This window comes from Rattus norvegicus, chromosome 1, assembly GCF_036323735.1.
Source record: "Rattus norvegicus strain BN/NHsdMcwi chromosome 1, GRCr8, whole genome shotgun sequence".
Taxonomy (NCBI): Eukaryota; Metazoa; Chordata; class Mammalia; order Rodentia; family Muridae; genus Rattus; species Rattus norvegicus.
The window spans coordinates 259,577,757-259,601,037 of NC_086019.1; the positions used below are offsets into that span (position 1 = coordinate 259,577,757).

At 38.9% G+C, this 23,281-nt stretch overlaps 1 long non-coding RNA gene across 2 annotated transcripts in view; it reads right to left on the reverse strand.

Moving 5' to 3' along the window:
• Positions 1–23,281, reverse strand: part of LOC102554335 (uncharacterized) — a 65,133-nt gene that overhangs the window by 31,434 nt on the left and 10,418 nt on the right. Inside the window, exons 3-4 of one of the 2 annotated variants that reach the window (XR_590718.4) lie at positions 17,664–17,857; positions 15,581–15,677 (exon numbers count right to left, since the gene is read on the reverse strand). The exons of the other annotated variant lie outside the window; for it this stretch is intronic. This is a non-coding gene — a long non-coding RNA (uncharacterized LOC102554335). Of the gene's footprint in view, positions 1–15,580; positions 15,678–17,663; positions 17,858–23,281 lie in introns of those variants that run through there. 2 annotated transcript variants of the gene reach the window in all.

The window sequence follows — 23,281 nt, forward strand, 5'->3', positions numbered from 1 at the left end:
TCAAGTTAAAGTTCTCCTAGCTTGTATGCATATTGGAGTCTTTGATGGCTAAATGTCTAGCCACAGCTAACTCATTCTTGTATATAAAGGTTGTAAAGAAGACTTGATTTTCTTTTAAAATAAAAATTTCTGGAAAAAAAAACATAAGTCAGTTCTTAAACCTCATAGGAATCTATCTCAACATTTATTACCTATCTACCTACATATATATATATATATATATATATATATATATATATATATACACACACACATATATACATACATATATATGTGTGTGTGTGTTTGTGTGTGTGCATGCGCGTGTTAGAAATAAATCACAAAATTATGCTGGTATCCTAAAATGGTCCAAGCAGATTTTGAGAAGCTCAAAATCTAGTTGAAGATGTGACAAGTTACTTACTATGAAGACCACAAGCATAGAAGTAGTGCTGGTTTGAATGAGGTGTTCCCTGTAGTCTTGGTCTTTTGAACACTTGTTCCCCAGTTGATGTTGATGTTGCTATTTTGGGAAGCTCAGGAGGTGGGCCTTTGTTGGAAGAAGTATGTTAGCTCAAGTGGGTTTGAGAGTTTAAAGGCTCATGCCGTTTCCGAGTTCAAGCTCTTTGCTTCTGTTGTCCTGTCTAAGATGTAAGTTCTCAGCTTCTAGCTGTGACCTTGGTATGCCATGTGGACTACTATCCTTCAGGAACTATAAGATCAAATAAAACCCCTTTCTATATGTTGCCTGGCTCATGTTTTTTTTTTTTCACAGCAATAGAAGGGTAACTCATGTAGATGGGTTGGAAGATCGACTGAGAAGAGATGCATTCCCAGAGGAAGCAACCAAAAGGAGAAACTTTAAAAGCCAGAGGAATAGAGAGCTTCTAATGAAATTGTATTTCATAGGATTGTCAGAAGATAGCCCAATAACGTGTCCACAATATGCTACCTAAATATGGACTACACAGGGATGACACTAACAGATATGCTAATGGAACAGGAGAAAGCTTGGAGGTTTCTACTTGACACAAAGAACTATAGGCAACTAAGGGATACTGAGAGCAGGAGAAATAATTACTTCCACACAAGAGACAATTCTTAAAGAAGGGGTTTATTAAACCAAATACTTGTTCAGAGTATGGAGAGACCAACCCTGCCTGATGGAGTATAGTGCTTCAGAGGGAATTACCTCTATCTCAAGAATCTTGAGTCTTCACACCTGACATCCTCATGTACACATTTTTTTCTGGACATTTATTAAAATATTTCCTATTTGAAATATCATTTTCTGTTATCCAAAGGAAACTCTTAGTAAGGTTTTGTTACAAATGGACATGTCTACAAGTAGACTGAAAGGGTGCTGTCAGAAGTGTCCATATTTTATTTGAAACTTGAACTTAGCTAATGAATCTTCTGTGTTATTAGTTCAGTTTTACTCATTCAAACACAGCATGTTGCCAGGTTGGAAATAATTTCACATTTCCATAAATATTTTAGGTTGCCATAGCATCCCCTTATTGCATGTCACTGGCACTGACCACACGTTAAGCTAATAATTTCTCTTTACTCATATATAAATGCTTATTATTTCATAGCTAAAATCGTGGATGGCATGGTAAAATATTGAAAATAGTACTGAAATACCACAGGCAAACAATAGCCTTTTCTCTAGCAGTGCTGATTTAATTAGATACCAACATTGAGGAAATGTTGACCTTTTCTTTATACCATATACAAAAGTTAAACATATAAGCTTTGTGTGTGAACAATGAATTTTAAACTCTTGAAGAAAGGATAGAAATGAAAGAAAAACATACTGCAGTATGCAAATCTAGATCCAAATGGATCTCTGTCTCTGTCTCTCTGTCTCTCTCTGTCTCTGTCCTCTCTCTCTCTCTCTCTCTCTCTCTCTCTCTCTCTCTCTCCCTCTCCCTCTCCCTCTCCCTCTCCCTCTCTCTTCTTCTCTCTTTCTCTCTCTGTCTATGTGTTAGTGTGTATGTGTGTTCAAGAATCTTCCTTGAATAGCTGGGCTTGCATTCTTTTCTGATTTCTCTACTTATCTACACTCTTTCTATCTGTGGGTATCTACATGAATCACAAGTACTAAACTCTTTTTAACCCTCTAGTCTGGAAAGCCCAAAGAGTCATAGATGATTCAAATTCAAAATGTGTTCTATAGTAAGAGAGCAAAAGAAAAATTTTACACAGGTGAAAAATTTTCTAAGAGAGATGTCTGGAATGGCTCTGAATCTAGAATAAAGAAAGTCAACAGCACAACAACAACAACAAAAAGGTTATCAAGCAATTCAAAATGGAGAACTAACCTAATTCAGATAGGACAGGCCTAGACACATCATCGTGTTCTATTTCCACTCATCAGTAAAATGCCAAATAAACAAATAACAATAAAAACAGTTACAGCATTCACTTAGGAGAAAATTAAAATAATAGTTGACCATGAAAAGTATTAGCAATGATATGGGGCATCTGGGAAAACTACTTTACTGTTTTGGAAATTTTTGTATTGTCTAGTAATAGTAATTATTTATCTTTTCTCATGCCATAAGAATTATATAGATCAAATTAAACTGTGCTTGTCTTCCAAATAATGTATATGAGAATGTTTGTAGTCCCACCATTTATAATAATGGAAATTTGAAAAGAACTCAAATATTCACCAGCAATTATATGGGTCAAAAAGTATATCATCTGTGTACAAAGGAATATGGTGATCAGTGATATGTGAATGAGATAATAAGATGTTAGTTAAGTGGTGTGTGTTTTAAAATCAGTAACAGTATCCATGCACAACATAACTTTACAATTCACTTTAACTAAAGCACTCACAGTATTGGAAGATACCCTGTGATTTATTTGATGTGGAGATAACAGGCTGGGATCCAACCTGAGACTGTTCTAGAATAGTGAGATTGATCTACTACATTTTTATCTATGATGTGGTCATACAGGTGTACCTGGGATAAAATTGCCTTTGCACTGAAGGTTTAAGATTTGTTTCTTTTTCGGGGTTGGTGATTTAGCTCAGTGGTAGAGTGCTTGCCTAGGAAGGGCAAGGCCCTGGGTTCGGTCCCCAGCTCCGAAAAAAAGAACCAAAAAAAAATTTGTTTCTTTTTTGGATTGTATGTCCTGACTTATTAAAGCAAAATCAATCACATCAGGAATCTTCCCAAGAACTATACTCACATAAATTACATGTAAGATTACATAAAGGATACTATTACATGTATCATATGTAAATAACTCTCTTTAGACTCTATTATCCAGAGGATATCTTTTGCAGGTCTGAATTCTAACTAATACTGGAAACAACCCCTGGGTAAGGGTAGTTTGCTCCCAGAGTTGAGTCACATATTCCATAACATTTTTATATCTGTATCTCCTATTTACTTATCAACCTATAATACCTACAGAGCTATCTGTCTGTCTGTCTATCTATCATCTATCTATCTATCTATCTATCTATCTATCTATCTATCTATCTATCTATCTATCATCTATCATCTATCTAACATCTATCTATCTTCTATCTTTTATATCTAATACATATTTATTTAGTAAATATTTAATATTAATATATATGAGTGTTTTGTGTACATGTATGTGTACAAGTTCATGCCCAGGAAGGATGCCATATTCCCTGATTCTGCAATCGTGGACAGTCATGTGCCACTGTGTGTGTGTTGGTAGTAGAATCCGAGTCCTCTGCAGAAACAGGTGATCTAACTACAGAGCCATCCTTCCAGTTACTACAGAAATATCAAAGGACAGAGGAAAGGAGTCTAAGCCTGGTAACCACACCAGCTGATTCTGATCCCTACACAACTTGTGTTTTGTGTAGCAGTGCTTTAACCGTGGCTACTTTATGTCTCTTTCCCTCCATGTCACTTCTTGTAGTGATCCCTCTCCAACTCCCACTCCCTCCCACTAACACTTCACCTGAAAGCAAAATGCCTCTTCCAGTGCTTTCCGCAGATGTTTCATTAAGTCTGCTCTGATGCAGTTTGGTTTGGTGAGGGGCAGGATTTGTTTTTAAGCAGAATCACACAACACATCACAACAGAAACACTTCCACTTGTCTGGATTCAATAATCAGCTGGCTGCCATCCCAGAGACATCTACCCCGGAAAATCTTTACAAGGACAAGTCACCACTGGGCTGTCTTTCTCCTGGGATTTGCATGGACTGAGGGAAATAATATAAAAATCTTTTAGCACAGTGTGTGTTCAATAAATGACAGTGGTCATGCTAAGAATAATAATGATGCATCCAATGACAATTATAATTATTTTAATAACCCACAAAAGCTACCCATTTCAGCAAATCCAGCAGTAGCTCAGTACTTTGTTTTCCCCAATACTGTTTACTTTCCAATTTTGTCAGTTTATCTGAAGAAGATGCTTCAGGGAATTTTTCGCTTCTAAAAGAGTCAGACATTGCACTTAATTCTTAGCATCTTTTAATCCAGAACATACCACGGTCAGCGTACCCTCTTGCTGCTATTGTGTATAACAAGCAATAGCATCATGAGATAATAGTGTGTCTTCTCCTTCAGTTAATATGTGGTCCTGCATTTTCTGTTTGTCTGTAGTTGGTCACAATCCAACTAGGATATGAATTCTAAGTCAGAACTCTGTGTTGTTATGCTTTCTTGGCAGGTCCCTTCTTCCATTTAAGGTAGAACACAGATTGGGTAGGTCTGTAATCACATTAAGTATACTAATTAGTTTTAATTTTATTAAAAATATTACCCTTCCCCCGCCCCCAATTGCTTTCTTCTCTCTCCCAAATCGGATTAAGGTGTCCAGGCACCTGTGTGGTAAAGAGGCCATCGAGGAAAAGAGGAAAACATGATCAGGTATTGGGTGAGGGTAACAGGACTGAAGCCCCGAGGACCAGCAGCAAGAGTGGAAACAGGCAACCTTGGGAAGTAGGAGTGAGGACCCTCCAGAATATACCAGAGATCTGGGAGGGGAAGGACTCATAGGACTCAAAGGGAGTTCTTAATCAAAGGGGACCATAGATGGAATAACCTACAGTGGGGAGAGGGAACTTGTAGAGTCCACCTCCAGTAAAAAGACAGGTCATCAAGTGGAAGGATGAGGTTGCCATCCCACAGTCAATAACTCTGACCCATATTTGTTCCTGTATGGATGAACTGCAGGGACAAAAATGGAGAAGAAGCTGAGGAAAAGAAGGTTCAGCAATAGCCACAAAGTGGGATCCAGCTCAAGGGGAGGCCCCAAGGCCTGACACTATTCCTGAAGCTATGGTGTGCTCAGAAACTCTGGCCCATATTTGTTCCTGTCTGAATGAACTGCAGGGACAAAAAGAAGGATCTAGTGAAAGGCACAAAGTGGAATTCATCTCAATGGGAGGCTCCAAGACCTGACACTATTGCTGAGGGTGTGACGTGTTCACAAAAAGGGACCTATCATGACTGTCCTCTGAAAGACCCAACAAGCAGCTGAAAGAGACAGATGTAGATATTTACACCCACCCAATGGACAGAACCTGCTGAATTAGGTTAAATTAGGAAAAGCTGGAAGAAGCTAAGGAGTAGGGCGATCCTGTAGGAGGATCAGAAGTCTCTACTATCCTGAACCCCGGAAATCTCTCAGACACTGGACCACCAACCAGGCAGGATACACCAGCTGATATGAGGCCGCCAACACATACACAACAGAGGACTCCCGGGTCTGGACTCAGTCAGAGAAGATTCAACTATCCCTCAAGATATTTGAGGCCCCAGGGAGTGGGTAGGTCTGGTGGAGTGGGGGGTGAGGGTGGGTGGAGACATCCTTGTAGAGTCTGGGATGGGGAGGGGTGAAGGTATGGGATGTGGAACAATCGGAGAGTAGACCAGGAGGGGGATAAAATCTGGACTGTAAAAAAAAATTAAATAAATATTTTAAAAGTGGAAGAAATCTTAACCTTTACCATGGGCTTTATTGAAAAAATTTTTTTAAATTATTTATTTAGTTTATGTGTATGAACATGCTGTTGCTGACACACCAGAAAAGTGCGTTGGATGCAATTACAGACAGTTGTGAGCCACCATTTAGTTGCTGGGAATTGAACTCCTGACCTCTAGAAGAGCAGCCAGTGCTCTTAACCTCTGAGCCATGTCTCCAGCCCAACCTTGACTGTGTAGAAGACATTAATTTTAATTTCTTTTCTGCTTCTACAATAGAATGCTTGATTCCAAAACTTCGATAGTTTATGGACAGTTTGGATGAGGAGGAGTTAAGAGATAGTCTTATTGTGTAGTTATGAAATGTACGTGGACTAGTGTTATAAATACATACAGCCCAGTGTCTGCAAAAGTAAGGAACTTGTTCAGAAGGAGCGTTGGAGTGAACATAGGAGACTCAGAACAGAAAGTAGATTAAATGGTTCACACTGACTAATGGAGAATATACAAAACTTGGCATGGAAAAGGAACCTTGCTACCTTTCTGGACAAATAATAAAATGGAAAGGTTACACTGTTTTAAAAAACAAAATACCAGGCAAAAGAAATATTGGGAAAGGAGGCATTCTTTTGGCTCACAATTCTACGGATGTAGTCTACCACAGAGGGGGAAATAAAATGTCAGGAGAAGTTGGGTGGTCAAACCGCATCTTTAATCAGAAAGCAGAGGATTGTAAAGGCTGATACTTCCTCCATTAAATGCTGTCTGAGGCCCCAGCCAATGCCATCCGCCTACCCACATTTAAGGTGAATTGGACAGACAGATCAAAGATTTGTTTCCATGGTGATTACAAATCACAGCAAGTTTACAGTCAAGATTTCCCTCACAAATCTAATCCTGAAGATATATTCTGGTCTGAGCAAACTTTAAGAAGTAGATGTGCTTTGGCTTCAGAATCTACAAAAGTTTAACGAGTACACTCTGAGACTCTAACAGATGTCTTCATTCTGGAAGTTTCTTTCCTTTCCTTTCCTTTCCTTTCCTTTCCTTTCCTTTCCTTTCCTTTCCTTTCCTTTCTTTTCCTTTACTTTTCTCCCTCCTTCCTTCCTTCCTTCCTCCATCCCTTCCTCCCCCTCCCTCCCTCTCTCTTTCTCTCTCCTTCATACCCTCTTTTCTCTCTCTCTTTCTTTCTTTCTTTCTTTCTTTCTTTCTTTCTTTCTTTCTTTCTTTCTTTCTTTCTTAGAAAATCCTCACTTCCATCCACAGGATAATTATCCCACAGGTGTGTTTAAACATACACCCTAAGAAAGAATAGGGTTTTTGAGTTATCAGCTACATATTCATATGAATAAGGGTGACCAGAACACTAGATCCATGAGTATTTGCCTTGCAAATTTTGTCTCTATGCAAGAACGCCTTGTTTTACTTGGATTTGAAATTCACATGACAGACACTTATCTCTAAAGCTGAAGGGCCAGTTGTGTTGAAGGTCAGGTCTAGGGCTTAATGAAAAGGATACGGTAGGAGAAGCTGAATTTTCATTTTCTATAATATGCAGGACCCATCATAAACCAGGGCTGTAAAAAGGAAATCTGAGATAAAGATGTAAAGGTAAAAGACATTTGAAATCTTGGACTGCCTTGTCTCATCAAATGCTAAGTGAATGTGCAAAACAGGCCAATTCCTTTATTTCAGCCATTGTTCTCTTACTATAACTGAATATCAAAGATGAAATAATTTATAAAGTATAAAGGTCTGTGGATGTTAGATGACTAAGTGTTAAGAGTGCATTTTTTTTTGTAGAGGTCCTGAGTTCAGTCCCCAACATCCACAACCTGTCACATACAACTGCCTGAATTTTAGTTCAAAGTGGTCAGACACTCTCTTCAGGACTTCAAGGCACTTGAACACATGCAGACACACACACACACACACACACACACACACACAGACACACACATACACACACACGGCACATAAATATGATAAATTACTTAAAATAAAAGAGATAAAAGAATAAGAAATTTGCTTATCTCAAGGTTCCAGAAGACCAAGGTTAAGATTTTTATATGATAAGGGGTTTCTTTCTGGTGAACACTGTCTAAAAGTTCCTAAGGCAATGACGGGTATCCTTCCAAGAAAGGAGTTTATCCAATTTGGCTTTTATAAAAAAATAAAATAAAATTCATTTTCAAGCTAATCCTGCTACTCATTACTCTTTTGGTCCATGAAGAGATCAATTCATCATGAGTTCAGGGCCCTCATGCCTCTTATGAACTAAAAGCCTTACATAATTCTCCTCTTTAATATCTCACAATGGAGAATAAAGTTCTGCATGAATTTTGATGAGGTCCTTCTTGATGAAAGATAAAGATGCTTTGGAACACAACCCCCAGACTTCAGCATTGACTTCCAACTCTTCTCCTCCAATTCCAGGCTAGGCTCCCTTCCTAAGGCTGAGTTTCACTGCCTTTGGTGAAAATCTCACTCTAGCCACTGAAATAATAGTACCTTACAATATTGCAAGGAAGCATCACAAAAGCTTATGATGGAAAAAAGCGAAGCTTAGGCTGCATAGGATTCACACCCACTGTGAGAATGGATGTGCTTTTCTTGGTTATGGTGACTCATACCATTCTCAAAGTTCTTACAGTATTTGAATTAACAACATCATGTACTGAATACCATTACCTGCTTCTTTTATGGTGAGAAAAGTAAATTGTGGGCCATGCCTTTGGGCTCCACTGGTCCTGTGATCCTGTAGCAGGTGGTAGATATAACACACATCTGCTATTTTCATGCTTACTTTATTATGTTAGTTTTTATTCAAAGAACAAAGAGCATTTTCATTTTGCCTCATATCAGTAAGTTATAACTGCAGTTCAATATAAGATTTATGGCAGACTCTCTTCTAGACATTTTCCCTATAAAAACTTGTAAATCCTACTCTTGTAGCAATTAACTTATTGCGCTTCTATATTATCCTCATCCTATTCTGTACAGTTATGTCTACATCTTAAATGTAAAATACTCTTCAAACTGCTGTTCTAAGCTTGAAAACTAATTAAAATGCATCCCGAAAGTAGTATTTTATTTTAAACACTGCTTATCTTTTATATAGGCATTCTTATAATTCAAAGTATCTGCATAAAATATTCAAGTAAGCACATTGCAAACTTACTACAGTACATGGAAAGAGTCCTATACAGGTTGATACTGTCTAGAGTGGCAATGTGTTGGTAGATAACACAAAAAATATAAGTCCCATTAAGGAGCATTAACACAAAAAGAAAATAACAACAAAATAGCCTAATACCAAAGTGGCATTGAGCCATCTCAAAATAATCCAATTATGCTTAACAACCACAAAATAAGTAGCTATCTAAACATATGGAATTGCCTTGTTTTGCCTTTTAAGTTTGTCTTTCAATTAGTATTAATTTTAATTAAAATTTTGCTCATCAGTTACATTGCCTACATCTCAGGTAATTAGAACTCAGGTGGCTAAGGGTAGCCCCGTTGAATAAGGCTTGCGAGGTCCTGAGTCCATGCTTGGCTACTAGTTATACCGGAAGGCACCTCATAGTCTCCGGGAATTGAAGATGTTGCTGATGTTCAGTCTATTTAGACAAGCAGGGAGATGGGAATGTAATCGAGGAGTAGCAGGCTGGTGAAATAACCCACTTGTCTTTGTGGGTTGTCCAGGTTGCTGCTACAGCAATGGGTAGGGTGGGATTTACAGTCCAGGTGAGTCAACAAGGACAGTTTATGGTTTCTAGAGCAGCTTTATCCTCGAATAGACTAGACAAGTCCTAAGAGATAGAGAGACAGCTGCTAACCCAGGATGTTATCCTCGGAGATAAAAGAAGAGTAACGTGGGTTTACCATTTGGGGGAGACGAGTGTGAATAGCAGTTACAATCCAGAGATTAACATGTAGAACTTGGGTTATACTTCATCTTGCTAAACTCACCCTTGAAATATTCTCTCAGAAACTGTTCCCATGGATAATTTTGAGAAAATCAAACAAGATGCAAGAAATCCCCACCTTGGGAACCAAGTCCGCTTTGCCCATGGCACTGGTGGACTTAACAGAAGTTGATCCAGGTTACTGGTTCTCTGAACCATTTCCAAGTCTCTGTGTGTTTTGCTTCATTATGTCTCACTTTGTTTCTGTCTTTAGAAGCTTTGCCTTGGGCTTTAGGAGCCTCTCACCTGCAGGCTCTGACCCAGAGACTAGCAGCCTTTAGGCACTGACAGGTGTATGAATTCCAGCGTTCTTGCCTGGAAGGGGAACAAACTCTGAATCATATATTTTGGTTCCACCTTTCTATATAGGATTAGACTGAGACTCGGATTGATTTTGGTTTTTAATTTTTTTGTAGGTTTGTTTGGGTTTGTCTATAATCACAAACTTTCATGGGTTTTTCTTCTTTCCTGTTTTGGCATTATGGCCACCCTTGTTCCCAATTCTCTTGAGAATACATCCTTAAAAGATGAGATTACATCTGTGTGGAATCAATTCTCCAACAGGACTGCCTTGTCTTGCTTTAGTGGGGAAGATGTGCCTCAGCCTGTAGAGACTTGATAAGACAGATTATGCAGTGGGGGTTGTCTGGGGGGCACCCTTTCAGAGGAAAAGGGGGGTGGTGGTGGAAGGGACGCTGGGAAGGGGGATGATTTGGATGAAATAAATAAATAAATAAATAAATAAATAAATAAATAAATAAATAAATAAATAAATGGTCATGGATCTTCATTCTACATACTATTGGGAACAGAGTATAACACAGATGCACAGATGTGTAATTCTTATGCTCAGTTTTTCATTTATCTTTGTTTAGTTAAAGCTGCCTGTGTATATTCTTTGGCTTTAAAACACAATCTTTGTCTTAAAAAATAAGGAAAGCAAACGAGATATGCTTAGTATTTTGAAGATTTTTTTATTCTTTATTTTGAATAAAACACATATAGATAACTGATGCATATAGGATGTTTGGAATTGATTAGGATACACTTTGGAAGAAATGTCAGGTAAAATTGTGTGTCCGAATATACAGACACTCAGGGACCCAGGATGTAGAGAATCAGTCAATGCATCGCGACATGTATCCAGTGTTGTTTTGGTCTATCTGTGCAACAATGAAGAATGAGTCTCTCTTGAGAACTGCCCAGCTGACCTCTAGCCATTCTCATCTAGACTCTCTGTGAAAGCGCTGCAACTCAGACAAGAGCTCCATCTTCATTACTGGAGGTGAAGGAGAAATGGTGGTGGTTTTCTTCTTGAAGGCCCTTTGAGAATGGGTGTGTGCTATGGACCTTGAACCTCCCAACATGCTTCTCCCAGAAAACCCATAAAGCATCTCCAAGGCTATGGATTTAAACTCATCACACGTCAAGGAGTTGGTTTGTTTTTATTTTCTTGAGTTCTTATTTGTAATATTTTGCAGTAGCCAGTGGAAAGCTCAATAAGATTTTTTTGAGTCATTTCCTGGGTTTAGAAAGTGACTCTGAAGTAATGATATTGACTTGTTTAATTATAGGCTATAATTTCTGTAAAAAGGAGGGTATCTACTGTGAATAAAAACCTGAATACCATGGATTGTCCTTCCCTCCTTTGTAAAAGGGGGGACTATAATACTAACTTGAGAATTCTAAAGATTATGTTTTGCTTAAAAATCCCTGCATAAAAATGTCCTCAGTAAAATTTTATTGTGGTTTCATTACTATCTGCATCATTTCCAGAGTTAATGAGCAGTTAGGTATATTTTAAGGAAGAATTATCTACAAATAAAACAAAACCAGTCATATACATCAATACTAAGCTAGATATGAGCCTTAGAAGAAAAACAGTAATGCTTATATTTATTTAAATTTTTGATATACCCACTACCAAAGACTGTGCTTATATTAGTTACCTTCTAAAATTGGATTCAGATATAATCTTGCTGCTGAGTTGATTACTGTACCTCATGTTAATCTTAAAACAGAACAGTCATACTATCTTTCTAATATTGACTAGTATTCTTATTTTGGGTATTGTGTTCTCCAGCCTAGAACTCCCCGTTTAAGGGTGTAACAACCATTCCCTTAGAGGCCGAGAGATCTAAGTAGCTTATTCTCAAATGTCCTCCAGAGACCACTCTTGATTAGTGCTGGATGATTTTCTAGATTGCACGTTTTGTCCTCAGTACAGCCACATCTCATAACTATTGAAGGGGTGCACACTATCACAGTCCTGGAGATTCAGTAGGCCCAGCCAGTCAAGTGTTTTCTGTGGAAACATGGTGACCTGAATTTCTTTCTCTAGCATCTACATTAGCTGGGCGTGGTGCAATGGGCCTTCAAATGTACCATTGTTGAAACTGAGAAGAGATGTTCTTTGGAGCTCAACTAGTCATTAGTTTTGCCAAATTGGTCAATTATAAGTTCAGAGAGAGACCACAACTCAGAGGTAGAAAGTGATAGGATAAGACTTTTGACTTCTGTATATATGACCTAAATGTGCACACACACGTGCGCACGCGCGCACACACACACACACACACACACACACACACACACACACACACACGAGAACTGTCTGAGGACTTTGCTATGACGGCCTCTCAGCTTATGTTTCCTTCCCTCTTTCTGTTCTCCTTCACTTCCCGAGAAGAGTAGATTCTAACAATAGTTCACAACATATTTCCTGCACCCCAAATCACTTATAGAATCTCATTTCTAGAGACAAAATCTGAGACTTCAGTTCTCTTGAATTGATTGAGCAGGACAAATCCTAAGATTGATTTTGTGGTTGAAGCATCCACTGGGTGGCTAGCCATGAGGATTAATCACTGATCCATTTTCTGCATGAAGAGTCCCTCAAAGACAAAAGAACAAGTTTAAGGTTTTTATGGTGGAGAGCTAATCATGTGTATTATGAAAGGAAATTCATTAGCAGGTGCCACATAGCAATGATTTAAGGGAAATAAGAAGAGACAAGAAATGGTGAGAGTTGTTACTGGACACTAACTTTGAACAATAGACAACGGGTTGAAGGCCAATTATTCCTCTATTAAAATCTGTGTGTGAAAGCCACAGGACTTCCTTTCAGCATAGAGTAGATTCTATTTTTTCCAGTGATAGTGGGAGGAGATAAAGAGGAGGAGGAGGACAAGAAGAAGAGGGAGGAGGTTGGAGATGGAGGAGGAAGGAAAGAGGGAGGAGGGGGAAGGAAGAGGAGAAGCAAGAGGAGTGGATGATCTCATGAGTTACTCTCAAAGTTCACTGAAATTAAGAGAGGTTAGGGTTTCTCACACCTAGTTGGTCAACTAAGCCAAAGAGCAACATTCTATATGGAAAGGAATAGGGAGGTCAGATATGGGTCCTGGCTGATCAGTTTAAAAACATTGACTGCTTAGGTTCCCACAACTTTACTTAGGTTCTCACAAATTTACTGTCTATGGACTTCACTTACGATGGATCCCTTATCCTCTTTCTTAAAAGTAGTATAGGTGGGGCTGGAGAGATGGCGAAGAGCACTGACTGATCTTCCAGAGGTCCTGAGTTTAATTCCCAGAAACCATATGTTTGCTGGTAATGGAATCTGACACCCTTCTCTGGTGTGTCTGAAGACAGCTATAGTATACACATATACATAAAATAAATAAAAAATTGTTAAAAATTAAAGACGTATTTGAGATTCTATGTGGTATGCTTTCTGATTGTTCCCCAGTCTTCCCATGATTTCCCTCTATTGATCAATAACTAGCTTAATGACTCACACTGAAAACACTGTAATTACCAGAAAGTCTGATTCTTTTGTTTTCTCACTTCTGTGCAAATTCCTGACAAAAACAAGCAAGGAAGGATTTGTTTTGCCTTGTCTCACAGTAGTAGGGTCCAGTTCACCACACCAAAAAGATAACAACAGAATGCTTGTCACATTTCACCTGTAGTTGGGAAGCAGAGCAAGATAGGTGATGATGGGTAACTACTGTCCTCCTCTTTCCCTTATATACATCCCTGGGTCTCAGTATTTGTGAAGCTAACATTCACAGCCAAATCATGTCTTCCTTTCTCACACATAGTCAGAGATATGCCCTGTGACATATATCCTAGGTGATTTCAGGTCCTCTCAAGAGGACAATCAAGAACAGTCACCACAATGCTCTAGGAGAGTTGAAAGCCCTAATAAACAAATATGCACAGGAGTTTAAAGACTATATATGGAACTATACTGAGATACTGAATAAGGGAAGCAAAGCATAGTTGGGGTCTGAGAACTCTATGATATGAGATATTATAGCAGAAGTAGAGAAAGCAATGACACTTAAGTGAATGAGGAAGTAATGTCAAGCATTCTTTTTTTTAAATGGAAGAAGTTACATAAATAAAATAAGGTTTAAAGAAACGGACTTGTTGGAATCCTGCACCACACTGTAGTTTGGGTGTTGGGGTTCAGCAGTGGTTCTTCATCTTTCATTTCCTCCTTCCTGGGACATTCAGACCTTGTCGCACACCAGGCTGGAAGAATGAATCAGAGTCTGGAATGGGTGCTGGGAGGAGGCTGCTGCTTCTCCAAGACTTTTCATGAAATACTTCTTTTAGATTACCTTGCTTGTGTGTGTACCTTTATTTGGGTAGACAAGAGCTATTTATGAATCTTGGACAGTGGTAAGGATCTTTCAGAGCGGATGACATCATCGGCTGGAGTTTAAAGTGCTATGAATACCTCATTTGTTTGGAGAGTCATTCCTGTAGTAGCGGACACTTGCTGGGTAGCTTCTGATGGGGGACAGGAGAGAGTTGAACTTGTAGGTTTGTCAAGGCATACATGACCTTCCTCAGGTGTGGGGGTTTGGAGTCAAGAGTAAAGATGAGAAGGAGAAGCCTTGCTGATAAAGGAAGTCCTCCATTTTACACGGAGCTCAAAAGAAGGGTCTGGACATGGTAGACTACAGGGTTTCCCTACACCGTACAAATATTAAATTCCATCAATGAGTACTTTTTCGTGGGAAAACTTGAACAACCATCCACTGATCAATATGAGATTTTATATATGGGAAACTAGGAGATATGCCTCCATGAGAGGTTCTGAGGCCACTAAGTTCCCCTGCCTTCTACAATTATACAGTCCAAAGAGACTCGACATCTGGTGTCTAACAGAACAGTTTAGTGATGAACTCTTTCATGACATCAGGCTAATCAGACTAGACAAAAGAGAAGTGACAAGTTCACTAGGGGACTTGGTAAAAAACATGAACTTTAGAGTCAAGGAGAAAAGAAAATCCATGAATATTCAAGAAATTACTGTATAAGTTAATTCAATGAGCCATGTCAGAGTATCACCTTCAAAGTGAAGGACACTATTGAATGTCACAATGACTGTCATGAGGAAAGAAGCAGGTTGTCTGTTTCAGCTCTTTTGGATTATCTATGCGTGGATGGACTCTATTGACACATTAACAGCATTAGGAAAGGGTTCTGCAAACCTCCTGGACTCTGATGAAAACAACTTTATGCATGATAAATAACATGGCAGGGAAACATACATGAGGTATTTGGGGCACTCAGAGGAGAGGACTCACCATGTAGTCATATATGTTTCTGGAACAAAACCATCTAATCCACAGTAACATAATAAACTTTAAAAAAAACCAACCCTAAGAAGAATGCTCAGATATTACTGAGAAAGTTATATTTTATTGGACCTTCAAATCTTTTTAGGCAGAAAACTTCATGGACTAGGTGACGTCAGATCCACGGTGAAGTCAGATCCACTAAGAAACAAACCACACAGACATCAGTATTACGTTATGAGATGAAATGGATTCTATGGTATTGGGCATGGACAGGGATACCTCTATTAAATATTAAATAATATGCAAGTGAGGGTGTGTCATATTTTCAGATCATTTGTGGTCATGTCACCAATGCCTACTACAAATACTACTTGTGGTTACATGATGAGTTCTCCACGACGATCTGCTAAAGGAGCCTGAGATCCAAACTTAATTCTTAAACAGTGGGTATATATGGTAGGCACAAACTGAACACATACTGTAGTTTTCCTTATGATGTACTTCAATGAGAGAAAACCCTAGAATCTTAAAGAGTGGCTTCAGGAACTTATATGGAATTGAGTCTGAAGGATCATAACTGGGTGAAGTTGATGTCTGCTTCATTGGAATTTTTGATTGTCCCACTGTAGGATCCAGTCCCTCATTCCTATAGCTGCTGATCGTTTGGGCAGCAAGATTTTTCTACCAAGTATCCTCTGGATCTTGTGACTGCTTAGAAACATCTTGTCAAAAGCATTTCCTATCCCTTGTCGGAAGTGTGGGAGATGAGAAGGCATAGCTTCTCATCCCAGTTTGGAAGATCTCTATAGAGTCATTACCACCTCAGGGTCCCAGAGAAATCTCCTGAGTTTTAAACTGTGACTGTTTTCGAAGCATATTTTTCCTGACAATGATACTTCATTTTCTTCTTCCTCATACTATGAAACTTTAGACTCCTATTCAAAAATGCCCTGCAGAGTCTGCTTCCTGGGTTTTCTCTTGAGGTGAGCTATTATTTAAAACTATTTTTTCCAAAAGTTGCATTATTCTTACCTCAAAACTTTGTCTCCTGCTTCTCTGAGGTACTTGCATGCAGACTGAATTGTGCATAGTTTCTAATTTTAACCTGACCTCCCACACCTAGGAGGTGAGTTTTCTATCTGGGATGCAGGTCCTGCTCAGTCAGGTTAGTAAACTTGCCCTTTGCAATTAATTCTAAGGTGACAGTCCCTGTGTCCAAGTAAAGTTAAAAACACAGTCCATGTATCTGCCTATTCCAATAATGCCAACCCTCTTGCACCTGATGTGTTTGACAGATTCTAAATTGAGACGCATTTGGGTAGCGAAGACTTGAGCCAGGTAAATCTAGCTGTCACTGCTGAGATAACATTCCCAAAGACCATGTGAGCTGAGGATGCATAGACGTCTTCCCATCAAGTGAGATGAGCATGATGAGGCATTTTGGAATTATGAATTTTAAATAAATAAACCCACTTCAGCTTCTACGAGGAATCTTGGAAGAAGAGATGAGGCATGACCTTTAGTCCCCACATAGAAGGGTTGCTCCCAGATCTTTTCATGTAAATTTTTGGAAATACTTTTAAAGGAAATGATGGTAACATTCTCCAGCATGCTCTATTACTGTCACAAAGGGCCGGACTACCAGTCATCCCAGCTGACGTCTCTTCTCTTATAGTATTTAGCAAAATTAAACTGCCACTCTTCATTTGTTCTGATGGTTTCAGTTCAGTATCCATTTCTAACTAAGAAGCTTCCCTCCCCCTTTTTCTTTTCATTAATTTTAAAGAAGGACTTGGTGCAGTCAAAGCCTTTATTTTCAGATTGACATTTTGAGATGAGACCCAAGATACTGGAGGCAGACATCAGTGCAAATGAAGCCTGGCAGCATAACAGGAAAAAGAAAGGGTCTTCCCTGTCACTGTTGAAATTCTCTAAGTACAAAGCTTGGGTGAATGCCATGTACAGGGACTATTTCATCATTACTGAGGTAGGGTGAGGAATATACAGATGTGGGAAAGATCATTGATCTACATCTTTACATCATGCCACCTTTCATATGTTGGTGCCCTGATATAGACCAAAGTGTGTTTCATGGAATCAGAACGACATAGTCTTCTTGTGACTCTTAGATTGCCAAACATGCTAAGCAAATATTGAAACATTTGAAGCTTCCAAAGCACTTACTCATTTCCCTCTAAGTCACTCATCCAACCTGATCTGGATTACAAGAGCTAGTTAGCAAGGTGGCTGCTGAAGACCATCCAGTCCACGTCTTGGCCTTTTCTTACATCCTGCTTGGCCATTCACAAAGATCTCCAGCTGCCATCTTCAACCCAGAACCATGTGTTTTCTCCTTGTAATGTGCCTCTCTTCCATACCTTTCAATATCATAATAGCCATATTAATATTCTCTAGATACCTTCAGAAAGTGTTAACACTATCACCCAATTGCATGCCTACAGAAAGGACCTTATCATCTCTAAGATTAAAAAAAAATCTTGTGAGGAAATATAAGCCAGAGAAAGCAATAAATCTTTACTAGTTACGAAATATTTACTTTTAAAATTTCACCGTAGGTGAAAATTTAAGTAAATTTTGATTAGGTGCATTTAAATGAATTCAAAGTTCCTAAATGTCACTCCATGAGACACACTTCCTGTTGGGCCTTCTCTCTGTGGTAGAATCTTTTAACCGGGGTCCACAGGTAACAAGTTCCTTTGCTATTGGTTGGTGCATAGCTAGGGATTTATCCTTTTCCAGAAAGTTATAGAACACACATGAATTTAAATATTTTCATTTCTAAATAGATGGAATTGCACTATCTATGTCATAGGTAATGTCCAATAACATTCACGTGTGCAATTATCATACCAACATTTTTACTCACAATGAAACCAGTAATGATCTTTATCATTGTTTCTCTCTAAGCAGTGTGTTTAGGATTGGATTGCTGTATTCATCCTCGATCATTCCCTTATTTCCTTAGACATGCAAGAAAAATAGAATATCTGAGAGTTTTGTTCCTGTTATTAGTTCATTGTATTAAAAACTCAAAGGAGTAAAACCATTGTACGCGAATCTTACTAGAATAAAGCTGGATCCTTTCAGTAAAGGATCAGATAGTATTTGTGGTCTTGATGACCATAGACATCCCATGTCAGGACTTTTCACTTCGCCATTGACTCTATTCCAGAACAATATTATTTAAGACCAGAAAGTGAACTGGATGTGCTGAAATGAGAGATGTTAGTCAATTTTACTATTGATAAATGTCTCATTTGAATGTCTTTCAGACAATTATGTTACAGCCATCGTTTGTGACACATTATTTTATTCTTATAGTAAACTATACATGCTTGCTTGATGGAAGACTAAATTGTATGTGCACATGTTCATGCACACACAAATGCACACAAACACCCCCCTGCCACATACACACCAGAAGATCTATTCCCCTTCTTGTCTGGATCCTTGGGTGCATTTGTTTATTGGGGTATCATGTACATTCAGTCACAGCAGAGTAGTTGAATCATGGTAGATTCATTATTCTATTCACCAAGTGATAAGAAATTGGTCTCTAGAGAGACCTGACCATTTTGTGCACAGTGGTGATGTAGTTATATCAAAAAATACATCCTTGGTACAAAGGTTAATGACTCACAAATTGCAGGGCTTCCTAAGAGTTTAGCCAGACTAAAAGGATCTAACAACGAATGGAAACTTGCCAATCTACTGTTCTTGCATTTTGTTTCTTTGTCAGAATAACACTGAGTTGGAAATTCAGTTGCAGCAGCAGCCTTCCCATTGGGATGCACTAAATCTTAAATGGAGAGGAGAAAATAAATTTATTGCTATTTTCATGCCCACAAATAATGAAAGAGAAGCCAGGGAATGGGATATCATCATTTTTCTTAGCTGCAGCAGCATCTTCCTTCTTGGAGTTATTTATAGAATGTGTCCATTGTCGTTATGCCACAAGTCAGCCATTGGACGAGTAGGTTCCACTTACAGTTTAAGACATAGAAATCTTCATCCAGACAGTGGTGACACTGACTGAAGAGGTGACATTTCTGACACTCTCACCAAGTTTCCTCATCTACTCCTCCTCCATTTAAAAAATTATTAGTTCTTTGAATATCTTCTACAATGTTTTGATTATATTTATCTGCTTTTAGAACTCTTCCTGTATCTACTCCATTTCCCATCCTACCTTAATTAGTGTCCTCAGCAACCTTTTTAAAAGCATATGAAGACCAGTGTTTTAAGCAATGGGCCTTAACCAGGAGCAATGGTGATTAGATATAGTATCTATGGGACTGGACTGGCCAACGACCACCTCCCTAAGCAACCTGCTCTTGTCACTGGGATATTTGTTAACTTCTGGTATCTTGTAGGGGTTTTGTTGCATTCGTATAGTCAACTCCATGTGAGCCCATTTTTAAAAAATGCATCTGATAGTCCCTGCTTTCAACTACATTCTTTTTTCAAAAATATGGTAGAAAGTGTCACCAACTTAAAATATCAACATGGCTCCAACGACTGGAATGGAACTATTAACACTAAAAATAGATTCAATAATCTCTAATATGTCAGGTTATCACTGCTTCCAGAAAAAAATGATAAAGTACATTAAATTAAAATAAAATCTGACTTGAATTAAGCCCATTTAAGCTAATTAATTAGTTAATTAATTCCATTTTAACTTAGTTTTCTTATTTGGTATGTTTTTGTTATGTTTGTAACTTCTGTGAATTGTCAATTCAGAAATATTTTTCGTAAATTTATATGGTTTAAAATTGAGAACAGTACCAATGTCCTCTGAGTACCTAGTTCAGAGGCAATTTAGTACACATTATTTCATTCAGGATGTCCAATGGATCTTGATCAGAGCCTGACCATCTAGCAGGTTAGAAAGATTGTGCATAAAGAACACTGAAGTTTTACCTGTTTGCTCCTTACATTTTATTTATTTGCATGCATATATTTATGATTGTATACATGCGGCATATACACAAATGTCAGAGAACACTTCAGGATTCAGTTATCGCTTTCTGCCACGTGGGTCCAAGGCATAAAACTTGGGTTTTCAGGTTTGGGATTTGGCACCTTTACCCACCGAATCATCGCATGGGCCCACACTTCGTACTCAAATAGTCAAATGGCTGTGAGCTAATGTATGATAGGGAAATGTGTGAACTGTGGTTCCATGTCCTCACCCTGTGCTTTCCTCCACTGTTGAAAGGTCTCCTTCCCACTCTTTCAAAATCACCCTGATACAGTCTTCCTTCAATCTTCAATCTTTGATATACATTCCTTTTGATTTCCCCACATAAAGGTGATTATAAAAAATCCATTAATTATAATGGTCTTTTCTGACTTTTATTCTTTCATGCATATAAATTGTATAGCACTATTAGGATTCTTAGTGTATTTTGATTTTAATTTTTAGGTTAACAATGTACACTTAGGAAGAGAGTATGGATTCCTTTGATGGGAGGATGTGTTTTGCTCAACTTCTGCTTTGCAGTACTTTGCAGAGTCATGGCAGCGTGGTATCTGTGTTTGGGGAATTTTCTACAAATTGAGTTAAATAATACCTGTGAATAATCGGTGCCAACTACAGTGTCCTCTATGTATGTAGAAGTATGAAGACCTCTGATGTGGACAAGTGACAATTTTTCCTGTTGATACAGCCAGGATCTACATGTGGTGAAAAAAGTTTCCTTTCTTTGCTGCTCAACAAGGATGAAAAGATCTGAAACAGTCTAATAGGAAAAAAAGAAGTTATTTGGAGTTCTTTAATAAGTCTGTTACATTGTGTGCAATATAGCCCGGTGATGTTTTGGCTAAAATATTCTAGTATGTTTATTAATAAATATTAATAGATTATTTTTGTAATGTTTACTGAGTAGGTTTCTAAAACATAAGCTCTTCCTATCTCCTGAAAGAATACACTGAAGAAAACACTTCATGTCACAGACTCCAAAACCACAATGCACACCAGCCTTAATGCTTCCTCCATGGATAAAAACCAGCTTCCAGTATGGATGTGAGCTTGCCTGCTGTTCAGCAATTAAAATGAAAGCTCACCAGCCATAGAACTTGAGTGACTCACACAGTCACAATAATAAGGAAGAAACGAATGTCTTGTGACTCCACATGATGTTAAAGAATAGGCAAAAGCGATATTGCTGGCAAGAAGCTGAGGAATGGCTGGTTGTGCGTGCGCTTTAGTGAAAACAGGAATGTAAAAACTGGAAGTGTGTGTGGATTTAAGTAATTATTGATCTATGAATTTTAAATCCCGTATTTCCTCATTTGTACTCTTCCTCAGGAAAATAGTCAACAAAATAAAGGGAGAAAAAAAATCCTGTGGAGAAAAAGCTGTCAATAATATGAAATTAGGTGACTTCATTCTTTCCGCATATCCTGGATGCTTCTAGAAAGAAAATACGGTGGCTACATACTTTTAGTTCATCATTTTATCATGGTGGTCATTTTAAAATAGAAATATGAATACTTAAATGCTGTTAATACAGTGGAGGTGAGAAAAATCACTGTCTACAGCCACATCATCCTGAATGTGCCCATTTTCTTCTGACTAAAGCTGCTATGATTATAATTTATACATCTCTTGTGGTCCTATGTGGTCACTTTTCCTGGATATGTTGGAATCCTGGAAGAATGTTAGAAGACAGTGGATACAGTATGCAGAAGGGTTAGTAAGGGCTCATAAAAGACTTAGAACTTGGGGGCGGCAGGCTGTGAAAGGTACCCTGGTTCCTGGTTGCGATAGGTCAAACCCTTCGGGGACCCTAAGGGATGGCAGCAACATTTTCAGTCTACCAGGATATCAGGTCCCTTTCACATAGCTGCAGACCCCCAAAACCCCCTGTAGAGAGGTTTGGGACAGATCAATCACTCACGTAGGGCAACGCCTCAAAGTCCCTACTCCACAGGTGAGAAACCTAACTATAAATCACATAGGCTCAAGACAGATCAGTTATGTAGAAGCAGGACCACGCCCCCAAATATCTACATGAGGCCAAACCAATAGGAAGTCCCTGCTTCCGGACCGGGACTCATCCTGAAGCTGAATCCTATTCAGAAGGATTAAAGGTGTGCAGGAATTTTTCCATTGTCCGAGAGCTTCTGTCAGAAGAGCTATAACACTGTCTCTTGGGGAAGAGATCTACTCTTCCAAAATCAGAGCAGCACCAGCAGCAGAGGCAGCGAATGCAGTCCTCCCTCCCTGCCCAAGTTCTCTCCCCTTTGCCTGAACCTGCACACCTAGCCGGACCAGAGATCTCTGTGGAAAGCTTCCAGTGCTCAGCCCCACATAGAGCCAGTAAGACAAGGACTGAATTCAGCGCAGAAATATTCATCTGCTTTCTGAGGGAAAGGCCATTCAGAGACTGCCCAAACTTGGGATCCAACCCATGCACAGGCACCAAACCCTGGCACTATTGTTGATGCCAAGATGTCCTTGCAGACAGGAGCCTGGCAAGGCTGGCCTCTGAGAGGCTCTATTAGCACCTGACTGAGACACACGCAGATACTTACAGCCAACCATTGGACTGAACCCGGGGACACTTGTGGAAGAAATAGAGGAAGGACTGAAGGAGCAGAAGGGGATTGCAACTCCATAGGGATAACAACATCAACCAACCAGGCCCTCAGAGCTCTCAGGAGCTAAGCCATCAACCAAAGAGCGTACATGGGCTGGTCCATGGCCCCACTACATATGTAGCAGAAGACTGCCTTGCCTGGCCTCAGTGGGAGGGGAGGCCCTTGGTTGCATT